The 13,373-nt window shown below is 28.5% G+C and overlaps 1 protein-coding gene across 2 annotated transcripts in view; it reads right to left on the bottom strand.

The window, feature by feature from the left end:
* Positions 1-13,373, bottom strand: part of LOC127276647 (octopamine receptor beta-2R-like) — a 168,696-nt gene that overhangs the window by 66,051 nt on the left and 89,272 nt on the right. For both annotated transcript variants that reach the window (XM_051297238.1, XM_051297237.1), the window contains one exon: positions 8,157-8,259. The gene's annotated coding sequence lies outside the window, so the exon portion shown is untranslated. The remainder of the gene's footprint in view (positions 1-8,156; positions 8,260-13,373) is intronic.

Raw genomic sequence — 13,373 nt, forward strand, 5'->3', positions numbered from 1 at the left:
ATAAAGGGGTGAGGGGGAGGGTGCATCAACTGCCTTGAATCCCATCAAGAAACTTAACATATTACATGCCATCAGAATCACAAGCTTGTTGTGCTTTGAGGCACCTGTCAACCTTCTAAGATCGTCTCAACTCTTGCCTTCTCCCTACTTTCCCCCACCCTACCCCTATCGCCCTTCCCTACTCCTTTTCTCTCTGTCATTTTTTATTCTCAACATATAAAATAAATCCAATATTCGAAATTTATTTTTCCCTCTTTTTCAGTAACCATTTTATTATTGTTTTATTATTTATTTTTTTATTATTTTTAATTTATTTTTTTTATTATTTTTAATTTATTATTTTTTTACTATTTTTAATTGATTATTTATTTTATTATTTTTAATTTTTAAATGTAATTAATATAAAAATTTGTTTTATAATTCAAATATGACTAAAACTAAATTTGATACAAAAAAAAACTATATACAAAACCATATAAAATAATAAATATAATATAAAAATTATAAAAGTGAAATGTAAGAAAATTGATGTCTGACAGAAAAGTTCTTTTACTACTGAAACTAAAATTAGAAGAATTTCCAACCGTTCAGCCTGACTAAAAACTTACTAATACTACTGTTACAAGAATTACAAAACCTATTCTATCGTAATTGTAATTATACAATATTTTTCAATTTACATAATACAATTACGAAACTAAATTAATAAAGTATTTTTTTATATTCATTTTTTTTTCACGATAGTTAACGATTTCTTTTGATCTATTTCTGTAATTATACGATTCTGTTTAAAATCCCAGGTTTCTCTTTGCGTTCATTTCTTTTTTTTTTTTTATTTACTACACCGTAACTTGTTTTTCTCTCGAGTATTTCCAATCAAATACAAAGACAAAGTAAAATCTCTTGGAATCAATGACCAATCTATTTTCAATTAATTAGTCCAATAAAAACTCTCTTTCAACGACAAAAATATTGACTCAATGTTTGTTTTCTATGTATCATATATATTTGAAATAATAAAATAATAATAGAAATATTATTATTAGGTACTATTAGTATCATTATTATTATTATTATTATTATTATTATTATTACTATTATAATTATTATTAATAAATGCACATAAAGAAAAAATAAATATTTGTCTGAGATCAAATAAAATAATTATTTTTTATGTTATTTAAATTTGGTTTGTAATAAAATATTTCCCCAATAAAAAAAAATGTTAGAAAGAATTATTTTTATAATTTATTTAATATCTCGTGTTTAAGTAATTAATTAATTATACGTTAATTTTAATAATTTACATATATATATATATATATATATATATATATATATAAAATTAACAATTTAATCTTTATTAAAATTTTGAATTAATTAAAAATGATTGATAATATGATCACGCGAATAAAAATTTACATGAAATTTTTTTTTTCTTATTATAATCTTGTAATGAAATCTATATTGTGGAAAATTGAAATTAATAATTGATTGACGAATATAGTAATCGCTATAATATGAGGCATTTTAGTTTATACCTATGTTCATTGTTAACTCGAGAGTTTTTAATGGGCAAATGCGCGCATTTCTATGTATTTTATCGGTTGTGCGTGTCAAAAGTCAGTCTTGTGTGTATATTGACGCGAATCATGAAGTACATGCTCTCATTTTACATGACACGTTTTATGACGTAATTGTTCATTACACTTACGACTCATATGGTGATAAGATTTTACACTCTATACGTATATATATATATATATATGTATACAATTTTCAAAATATATTACATCTTTCTCTCAAAGATATATTTTCAGAAAAAAAAAATATAGTAAATTTCCCCCCAAAAAAAATTTTTTTTTTTCTATTCATTTTTTTAAATGGATAAAAAAAATTTTTTCGGAAATTTTTTTTTTGTTTCTTTAAATAAAGATTTTTGGCTGAATTTAAAATAGTAAAATTGTAAACACATTTTTTTTAGAATGAAAATTTAAAAAATTTCCAAATGACACATCATTATTTTGATATTCACCACGTGTTATATATTATTCGTTATCGCTATACGCATATTATATATATATAAACTCTGATATTGTGCACAAGCACTTCTCACGTACCTACAAAATGATAATGCGATCATAACATTGTTTCCTGCTTAACATTTATATTTTTCTTTTAATATTGTTCCAAATAAACTACAGACAATGGTAGTTTTAATATTTAATGAGATATAAACACAAATATTTGTTTGTCATTCATTAGGGAAAACAGAATGGCATACACGATTTATCAATATTGAATGCATTAAATGACGTCAAAAAAAAAAAAAAAAAAATTTACCGAATACTTTTGTTGACGAAATGGAAAAAAAACTCATGAAACAAAATAATAAAAATAGAATATTATTTACAATATTTATTAAGAAAACAGAAAAATAAATTTTCTTTTAAATAAAAAAAAAATTATTTACTGAGAAAAAAAATTTAGTGTTTGCAATAAAATTGTTTGGTTAGGCAATTTTGGTTCTTGTAACCAAATTTTGGTTGGCTAGAATTGGTAGAGTTATCTCAACCAAACATTTGGTTAGGCCAATAAAATTATTTGGTTGGACATTTTTAAATTCCAACCAAAATTCAGTTACGACAATAAAATAATTTTGTTAACACAAATAGTTAGTTTGACCAACCAAACATTTTTGTTGACCTAACAAAAAAAAATTTGGTTGAGCTAACCAAACATTTTTGTTATGCCAACAAAAAACACTCAACCAAATTTTTTTGGTTGACTCAAACAAATAGTTTGGTTGCTTAAATACCAGACAAAATTTTTTTATTGGCCCAACCAAATTTTGGTTGCTCTGACTAAACATTTTTCTCAGTGTTCTATTATCATTCCATAATTGTACAATTTTGAGACAGTAAATTAGCTATTTGCGGATATAATAAAATATCAGCGATAATTAATTAAAAATTATCCAAGAAAGGACAAAAAGCTTTAAAAGAAGAAAAAAAAACGTTTCCTGCTATTAAATACAGAGATTAGCTATCGAAGAAAAGTTTAATTTAATGAGAAAGGATTTCATTTTGCTTGAAAAAAAAAATGAACTTTTGGTTCATTAATTAAGTTTTGTAAAAAAAAGGAATTTAAAGTTACTTTAATTGTCGCAATTGACAGAATTGAGGCTTTTATATATATATATATATATAAAAAAATAGCAAAGGTTCTATTTGGCATTTATATGAAAGAAATATCTCATTTTCTGTAATCGAAAATAAATGATCTACATCCGTGACGTTTTTCCGATATATTAAACAAACTGCTGAGTCATTTGGACATTTTATAGAAAATGTACAATAAAACTTGACAATTTAACATTTTACTTTCATCATTTCCGATAAAAAAAAATATATTTAAAATATTTATCTCATGACGTAAACGCCTTTTTTTCACACTAATAATAAAAAAATTCATTTTTTAAAAATATTACTCTCTCTCTCTTTCTATCGTTAATAATAATTTTTGTCTGTAGATTTTTAACTTCTTATAAAACTGACTCATTAAAATTCACTGCTAACAACTTTGTGACAATGCAAAAAAGAAAAAAAAATATCAAATTAATATTGAGTTTCGGATGGAACATTATAAAGGAAATTGAAATCTTCCTTCCTACGTCAGGAGTCTTCATTTTAACTTCCTTTGTTGAAACTTAATCACCCTCACGATCAGATGAGAGTTAAAAGAAGTTATTAAAGGAAAATATCTAACAACAACTTTCTCATTTTCACACTAATTCGAAGGAAATAATAATTTTTCATTATTTCAGAAAATTTTCAAGACAAATATTAGAGGAAAAAGAAAAAAAAATGGTATAATATTACAAATATTATATCTAAGAAGAAGAACAACAATCGTAAAAATAATTTTTACATAAAAAATTATAAAATTTGATTGGAACAAATTTGGTTGTACTAACTATTTTATTGGAGCAACAAACATTTTTTTTAAGTTGAAAAAAAATTATAAATTTCTAATAAATAAACTAAAAATTGGTAAAAATTTATAATAAGAAGAATTAATTTCCCAAAAATACTACCAATATAGCCATTTTAGTTTTACAAATGAGAGATTTTTAAGGGTAAGAGACTTTAGAGCCGGAATCGGATACGGAAATCGTGGTCCAAGAATCATGAAAGCTGAGATTAAATACGAGTGAAAGTCTTTTGATTGCTTTCTTCTCTCTCTCTCTCTCTCTCTCTCTGGCATTTATTCCCAAGTGGCCTTGAAAAGCAGGTCACGTGACCTGCAAGCATCCGCCTCAGCGGAAGGACGCTCAAAGTGCTCTAATGTAAGATAATTTATTCCAATGAAGTAAGCAGACGTGTTGCTTTTTACAACATATATATATTATTTGTCCATTTAAATGAATGTTTGTATTGTAATCGAAAATCAATGAAATTTCTTCCCATTTTATTTTTTTGTAAAATCTCAAAAATATAAATTTTGCTCTTCCTTATTATTCGTTACAAGTATATAAACGAAATTCACATATATAAAAATTTAAATATGAAAAACATATGTATTATAAATTTCACGAGAGCACAATTTAAGATTTTGTGAAAATTTTCATTTTATAATACAAGAAAATCAAGAGTTGCAAAGTGATTTAAACTGTGCTACTCTGTCATTATGAGTAGACATTTACAATTAATCTTCATATCTTGGATGATACCAAAATCGCTCAAGACATAAGAAGAAGACGCGATTTCCTCATTCCGTAATCGTATAGCATCGAAAATATTTGGAATTATGCCAAAAAATAAGCATCTCTTGACGCATTTTCATTCCCTCTTGAGATATCGCTAGCAGATGTCAGCGTTTTGTCGACCTGGCAAAAATAGCGCTTTACGTGACTGTTGCGGTGATGACGAATTATTGCATAAAAAGAGTTCTTTCTCTCGTCATCATATTTTTCAAAAGCATAATCTTTCAAATCTCAAAAAAAAAAGAAAAAAAAAAAAAAAAAAATTGACATTTTATAATATCAAAATTTTCATTTTTCCAATGGATGAATATTAATTCCAAATTTTTATTAAACGGGGGTCACAAACTTTATTTTGACCCACTTAAATTTAAATTATTAAACGAGGTTATATTTTTTTTCTTGCATCATTTGGGTCCTTAAAACATATAAGGTAGTCAAAAAAAGAAAATTTTATTTTTTCATCATTTTAGAATTTTTTAAAAAAAAATTAATATTTTTGAAAATCCATGCGAAAGAAACTAAAGAATTATTAAAAAAGTGTGAAAAAAATTTGACGATAAAAAATACTTAAAATTGTGATAAATTATATTTTTATTTCTTTTTTTAAAAAAATTAAAATTTTTGAAAATCAATACGAGAGATTCTTAAGAATCATTAAAAAAAGCGTGGAAAAAAATTGGCGATGAAAAATAGTCAAAATTGAGAAAGAAGATAGATATTTAAAATATTAATTTTTTTTAAGAAATTAATTTCTAAAATGGTCAAAAATTAAAATTTTATTTTTTTGACCATCATGTATGTTTTTAGGACCCAAATGATGCAAGAAAAAAAAATATCTTTCTACGTTCATGAAAATGTAAAGGATTCAAAATGAAGGTTGTGACTCCCCTTAACACAGAAAATTAAAAAGCATTAAAATAAGCTGCAATGCTTATTATTTTAATCCAATTTTGCTTATTTTAATCCACTTTGGTATTAAAATAAGCAAAATTGCATTAAAATAATAAGCGTTGCAGCTTATTTTAATGCCTTTTAATTTTCTGTGTTAATAAAATTTTTCCTTTTGTGGCAAATTTTTCTTATTTAGAATTTTAGGGTTTTACTTTCATTTTTGATGAGAAAATTTTGGAATTGATGCGTTTTTTTTAAAAAAGGGTAAATTTCCTTCTTTTTTTTGGATATATTTATTGAGAAACTGAAAACTAAAAATAATCGATAAAATCTCGTATTTAAATGTCGAGTTTCTTAACAAATGAGTCATTATCAAAGCTGGCACATTCGCGATTATGTGGCACGGCATTGAATGGTTCATTATCGCCTTTGACAATTCAATTAGAATGCAATCATTGACAGCCACTTTATATGTATGAGGCCTTTGGGGAAATAAAAGCTGATTCGTTGAAAATTATCAATATATATACCGAATTTGAATAAATCGATGAATCTTTTTTTTTTTTTTTTTTTTTCTAGACTCGTACATATTTACGAGAAGCAATCAAGAAATATTTACACACTGAGAAAAAAGATTTATCTTGACAACAAAACTAAAATGCAATCAAAATTTTTTCTTGACTCAAAAAAAAAAAAATGTTTGTTGCTCGAATCAAATTTTAGTTAGCACAATCAAATTTTTGTTATCCCAATTAAATTTTAGTTGTTACAGTTTAATTTTTATTGAAGCAACAATTTTTCTTATTTGCTTATGTCAAAAAAGTACACAGGAAATTATAAGGTATTAAAATAAGCTGCAACGCTTATTATTTTAATCCATTTTGGTATTAAAATAAGCAAAATTGGATTAAAATAATAAGCGTTGCAGCTTATTTTAATGCCTTTTAATTTTTTGTGATAATAACTAATGCCACAGTAACTAATGCCGCAGTAACTAATGCCGCAGTAACTAATGCCATAGTAACTAATGCCACAGTAACTAATGCCATAGTAACTAATGCCATAGTAACTAATGCCACAGTAACTAATGTCATCACAGAAAATTAAAAGGCATTAAAATAAGCTGCAACGCTTATTATTTTAATGCCTTTTAATTTTCTGTGTTTGTTTGTAACCAAAATTATTTCTAAATACAAAAATTATTATTTCTTAGCGTAGAAAAAAGAATATAAATTTTTTTGTAAAATTTATCATTTCCTACAATTATAAAATCGCATCATTGTACAATTTCGTTCTTGTTTTTTTTTTAACAAAAGAAAAAGATCGTAGAACAGTGAATTGGTTTTTAGTGATTGGATGTCTAAATTTGAGAGTTGGTTAACGACAAACTTGGTACAATTTCAATATATAGATTCATGGCACACCGTTAAAATTAGTGTCGGACCAGAAGGCGTTTGTTATCAAGTTACATACCAGAGGCGGAACAATTTTCCACCCAGAGTAGAAGGATCTAAATCCCCTTTTGGATCTCTAAATTATTTTCCAACGAGCAAATCGTTAAATTTCTCTCAAAAAAAAAAAAGATAATTACCATCTCAAAAACAAGATAACATATTTTCAAAAAGAAAATTTATTAAACCCCCAAAAAAATTAAAATTCAGTTTAAAAAAAAACTAATATATCAAAATAATAAAGTATATAAGATACAAGAGCACACAAAAGGTTCATTTAAACGTAATATTTTAATCCGTAAGATTTGTTCTCATTTAATGAAAAGATGAAATTCCCCATTATTCGGAAACACTCGTATTAAATTAAGATATAGGATTTTACGTTGTCAAAAGACAAGCGTTCGTGGTGAATATATATATATACATTGAAATGGAAATTCTTTGTGAGGCTTTTCAATGGAAATTATGCTGAAACAGTGTAATTAACGCTACCTCTATATATAATATATCTGGGATGCGCAAATTGAGAGCGACAAGAAAATAAGGTCTTTATATATCTATAGAGAGAAAACGGCAATGCTTTTGTTGAATGAAAAAAAAAAAAAAAAAAAAGAATTCCAGTCACGTTTTTGGAGTTCTGATGGATTCGACGAGTACAACGAGAAACACCAACGGCAAAATGAAAGAGGACATTTTCTTATATATATATACAACCGGAGAAAATTAGTTCAAATGTACCGCGTATTTTCTACGAAATAATAAATTAATTCCCAAACCAAGCGGGTTTGAGTATACACACAATGTGTCTCAGTTTGATAAATGCACAATTTTTTTTACCAATAATATTTTTTTTTAATCCCGTAAATTAGAGAAATAAAAAAAATCGATTATCTATTCTTTAGGCATTAAATTTTTTTTTTTTTTAGGAAATATTAAGATTTTGTTTCAAATTCATTATTTGAAATTTTCTTTTTCTTATGATAATAGATAAGAACATAAATTCTTAACAACAATGTGAAAAAATTAATAACGGAAGAAAAATTACTCACTCAGTGATGCTGAATTAATTCGTCATCCAGTATTTTGAAGCCAATTTTCCATATCAGTAATCTACCTGGAATTCTTGGATTTCGGTTCGTTGCCAACATGATTCTGGAAAAAAAAGAAAAAATTTATATTAGGCTAGATAATTGCAAACAAATAATTTTTTTTTTAACAAATTTTTAAACAAAAAAAATTTTTATGTAATTTTTTTTTTTACTAAATGAAAAATTTTCGAAAAATTAATTATGCTAGATAACTGCTCTGGAATACCATAAATAAAATAGTCAAAAAGTTCCGATCAAAAAATGTATGGCGCACTTTTCGATTGGTCCAGCGGATGCTGCGCTACACTCAAATAAATTTATGAAAAATTTTCGAAAAATTAAATTTTCTAAATAATCGTTCGAAAATACCGCCAAAGTCTTTAGCAAAAAGTAGCAAACAAAAAATGTATGGCGCACTTTTTGAATGGTCCAGCGGATGCTGAGCTACACCAGAAAACAAATTTGGAAAAAATTTAGAAAAATTAAATTTGCGAGATATCGGTCGGGAATACCACCAATAAAATAGTCAAAAAGTTCCGAACAAAAAATGTATGGCACACTTTTTGATTGGTCCAGCGGATGCTGAGCTACACACAAAAATATTTTGGAAAATTTTTCGAAAAATTAAATTCGCGAGATAACCGCTTCGGAATACCGCCAAAAAAATAGTCAAAAAGTTCCGAACAGAAAATGTATGGAGTACTTTTTGATTGGTCCAGCGGATGCTGAGCTACACTCAAAAATAATTTGGAAAAATTTTCGAAAAATTAAATTTGCGAGATAATCGTTCGGGAATATCGCCATAGTGATTAGAAGAAAGTTCTGAACAAAAAATGTATGGCGCACTTTTTGATTGGTCCAGCGGATGCTGAGCTACACTCAAAAATAATTTGGAAAAATTTTCAAAAAATTAAATTCGCTAGATAATCTTTCGGGAATATCGCCATAGTGATTAGAAGAAAGTTCTGAACAAAAAATGTATGGCGCACTTTTTGATTGGTCCTGCGGATGCTGAGCTACACTCAAAAATAATTTGGAAAAATTTTCAAAAAATTAAATTCGCTAGATAATCTTTCGGGAATATCGCCATAGTGATTAGAAGAAAGCTCTGAACAAAAAATGTATGGCGCACTTTTTGATTGGTCCAGCGGATGCTGAGCTACACTCAAAAATAATTTGGAAAAATTTTCAAAAAATTAAATTCGCTAGATAATCTTTCGGGAATATCGCCATAGTGATTAGAAGAAAGTTCTGAACAAAAAATGTATGGCGCACTTTTTGATTGGTCCTGCGGATGCTGAGCTACACTCAAAAATAATTTGGAAAAATTTTCAAAAAATTAAATTCGCTAGATAATCTTTCGGGAATATCGCCATAGTGATTAGAAGAAAGCTCTGAACAAAAAATGTATGGCGCACTTTTTGATTGGTCCAGCGGATGCTGAGCTACACTCAAAAATAATTTGGAAAAATTTTCGAAAAATTAAATTTGCGAGATAATCGTTCGGGAATATCGCCATAGTGATTAGAAGAAAGTTCTGAAGAAAAAATGTATGGCGCACTTTTTGATTGGTCCAGCGGATGCTGAGCTACACCAGAAAACAAATTTGGAAAAAATTTAGAAAAATTAAATTTGCGAGATTATCGGTCGGGAATACCACCAATAAAATAGTCAAAAAGTTCCGAACAAAAAATGTATGGCACACTTTTTGATTGGTCCAGCGGATGCTGAGCTACACACAAAAATATTTTGGAAAAATTTTCGAAAAATTAAATTTGCGAGATAATCGTTCGGGAATATCGCCATAGTGATTAGAAGAAAGTTCTGAAGAAAAAATGTATGGCGCACTTTTTGATTGGTCCAGCGGATGCTGAGCTACACTCAAAAATAATTTGGAAAAATTTTCAAAAAATTAAATTCGCTAGATAATCTTTCGGGAATATCGCCATAGTGATTAGAAGAAAGTTCTGAACAAAAAATGTAAGGCGCACTTTTTGATTGGTCCAGTGGATGCTGAGCTACACTCAAAAATAATTTGGAAAAATTTTCAAAAAATTAAATTCGCTAGATAATCTTTCGGGAATATCGCCATAGTGATTAGAAGAAAGTTCTGAACAAAAAATGTAAGGCGCACTTTTTGATTGGTCCAGCGGATGCTGAGCTACACTCAAAAATAATTTGGAAAAATTTTCAAAAAATTAAATTCGCTAGATAATCTTTCGGGAATATCGCTATAGTGATTAGAAGAAAGTTCTGAAGAAAAAATGTATGGCGCACTTTTTGATTGGTCCAGCGGATGCTGAGCTACACTCAAAAATAATTTGGAAAAATTATCAAAAAATTAAATTCGCTAGATAATCTTTCGGGAATATCGCCATAGTGATTAGAAGAAAGTTCTGAACAAAAAATGTATGGCGCACTTTTTGATTGGTCCAGCGGATGCTGAGCTACACTCAAAAATAATTTGGAAAAATTATCAAAAAATTAAATTCGCTAGATAATCTTTCGGGAATATCGCCATAGTGATTAGAAGAAAGTTCTGAACAAAAAATGTATGGCGCACTTTTTGATTGGTCCAGCGGATGCTGAGCTACACTCAAAAATAATTTGGAAAAATTTTCAAAAAATTAAATTCGCTAGATAATCTTTCGGGAATATCGCCATAGTGATTAAAAGAAAGCTCTGAACAAAAAATGTATGGAGTACTTTTTGATTGGTCCAGCGGATGCTGAGCTACACTCAAAAATAGTTTGGAAAAATTTTCGAAAAATTAAATTTGCGAGATAATCGTCCGGGAATATCGCCATAGTGATTAGAAGAAAGTTCTGAACAAAAAATGTAAGGCGCACTTTTTGATTGGTCCAGCGGATGCTGAGCTACACTCAAAAATAATTTGGAAAAATTTTCGAAAAATTAAATTTGCGAGATAATCGTTCGGGAATATCGCCATAGTGATTAGAAGAAAGTTCTGAAGAAAAAATGTATGGCGCACTTTTTGATTGGTCCAGCGGATGCTGAGCTACACTCAAAAATAATTTGGAAAAATTTTCAAAAAATTAAATTCGCTAGATAATCTTTCGGGAATATCGCCATAGTGATTAGAAGAAAGCTCTGAACAAAAAATGTATGGAGTACTTTTTGATTGGTCCAGCGGATGCTGAGCTACACTCAAAAATAGTTTGGAAAAATTTTCGAAAAATTAAATTTGCGAGATAATCGTTCGGGAATATCGCCATAGTGATTAGAAGAAAGTTCTGAACAAAAAATGTAAGGCGCACTTTTTGATTGGTCCAGCGGATGCTGAGCTACACTCAAAAATAATTTGGAAAAATTTTCAAAAAATTAAATTCGCTAGATAATCTTTCGGGAATATCGCCATAGTGATTAGAAGAAAGTTCTGAACAAAAAATGTATGGCGCACTTTTTGATTGGTCCAGCGGATGCTGAGCTACACTCAAAAATAATTTGGAAAAATTTTCGAAAAATTAAATTTGCGAGATAATCGTTCGGGAATATCGCCATAGTGATTAGAAGAAAGTTCTGAAGAAAAAATGTATGGCGCACTTTTTGATTGATCCAGCGGATGCTGAGCTACACTCAAAAATAATTTGGAAAAATTTTCAAAAAATTAAATTCGCTAGATAATCTTTCGGGAATATCGCCATAGTGATTAGAAGAAAGTTCTGAACAAAAAATGTATGGCGCACTTTTTGATTGGTCCAGCGGATGCTGAGCTACACTCAAAAATAATTTGGAAAAATTTTCGAAAAATTAAATTTGCGAGATAATCGTTCGGGAATATCGCCATAGTGATAAGAAGAAAGTTCTGAAGAAAAAATGTATGGCGCACTTTTTGATTGGTCCAGCGGATGCTGAGCTACACTCAAAAATAATTTGGAAAAATTTTCGAAAAATTAAATTTGCGAGATAATCGTTCGGGAATATCGCCATAGTGATTAGAAGAAAGTTCTGAACAAAAAATGTATGGCGCACTTTTTGATTGGTCCAGCGGATGCTGAGCTACACTCAAAAATAATTTGGAAAAATTTTCAAAAAATTAAATTCGCTAGATAATCTTTCGGGAATATCGCCATAGTGATTAGAAGAAAGTTCTGAACAAAAAATGTATGGCGCACTTTTTGATTGGTCCAGCGGATGCTGAGCTACACTCAAAAATAATTTGGAAAAATTTTCGAAAAATTAAATTTGCGAGATAATCGTTCGGGAATATCGCCATAGTGATTAGAAGAAAGTTCTGAAGAAAAAATGTATGGCGCACTTTTTGATTGGTCCAGCGGATGCTGAGCTACACTCAAAAATAATTTGGAAAAATTTTCAAAAAATTAAATTCGCTAGATAATCTTTCGGGAATATCGCCATAGTGATTAGAAGAAAGTTCTGAACAAAAAATGTAAGGCGCACTTTTTGATTGGTCCAGTGGATGCTGAGCTACACTCAAAAATAATTTGGAAAAATTTTCAAAAAATTAAATTCGCTAGATAATCATTCGGGAATATCGCCATAGTGATTAGAAGAAAGTTCTGAAGAAAAAATGTATGGCGCACTTTTTGATTGGTCCAGCGGATGCTGAGCTACACTCAAAAATAATTTGGAAAAATTATCAAAAAATTAAATTCGCTAGATAATCTTTCGGGAATATCGCCATAGTGATTAGAAGAAAGTTCTGAACAAAAAATGTATGGCGCACTTTTTGATTGGTCCAGCGGATGCTGAGCTACACTCAAAAATAATTTGGAAAAATTTTCGAAAAATTAAATTTGCGAGATAATCGTTCGGGAATATCGCCATAGTGATTAGAAGAAAGTTCTGAAGAAAAAATGTATGGCGCACTTTTTGATTGGTCCAGCGGATGCTGAGCTACACTCAAAAATAATTTGGAAAAATTTTCAAAAAATTAAATTCGCTAGATAATCTTTCGGGAATATCGCCATAGTGATTAGAAGAAAGTTCTGAACAAAAAATGTATGGCGCACTTTTTGATTGGTCTAGCGGATGCTGAGCTACACTAGAAAACAAATTTGGAAAATATTTAGAAAAATTTAATTTGCGAGATAAACGTTCCGGAATACCGCCAATAAAATAAGGAAAAAGTTTCGAACAAAAAATGTATGGGGCACTTTTAGATTGGTCCAGCGGATGCTGAGCTACACTCAAAAA

This window comes from Leptopilina boulardi, unplaced genomic scaffold (genome assembly GCF_019393585.1).
Source record: "Leptopilina boulardi isolate dan_hultmark-lab unplaced genomic scaffold, ZJU_Lbou_2.1 LbouV2_150, whole genome shotgun sequence".
In the NCBI taxonomy this organism is placed as follows: Eukaryota; Metazoa; Arthropoda; class Insecta; order Hymenoptera; family Figitidae; genus Leptopilina; species Leptopilina boulardi.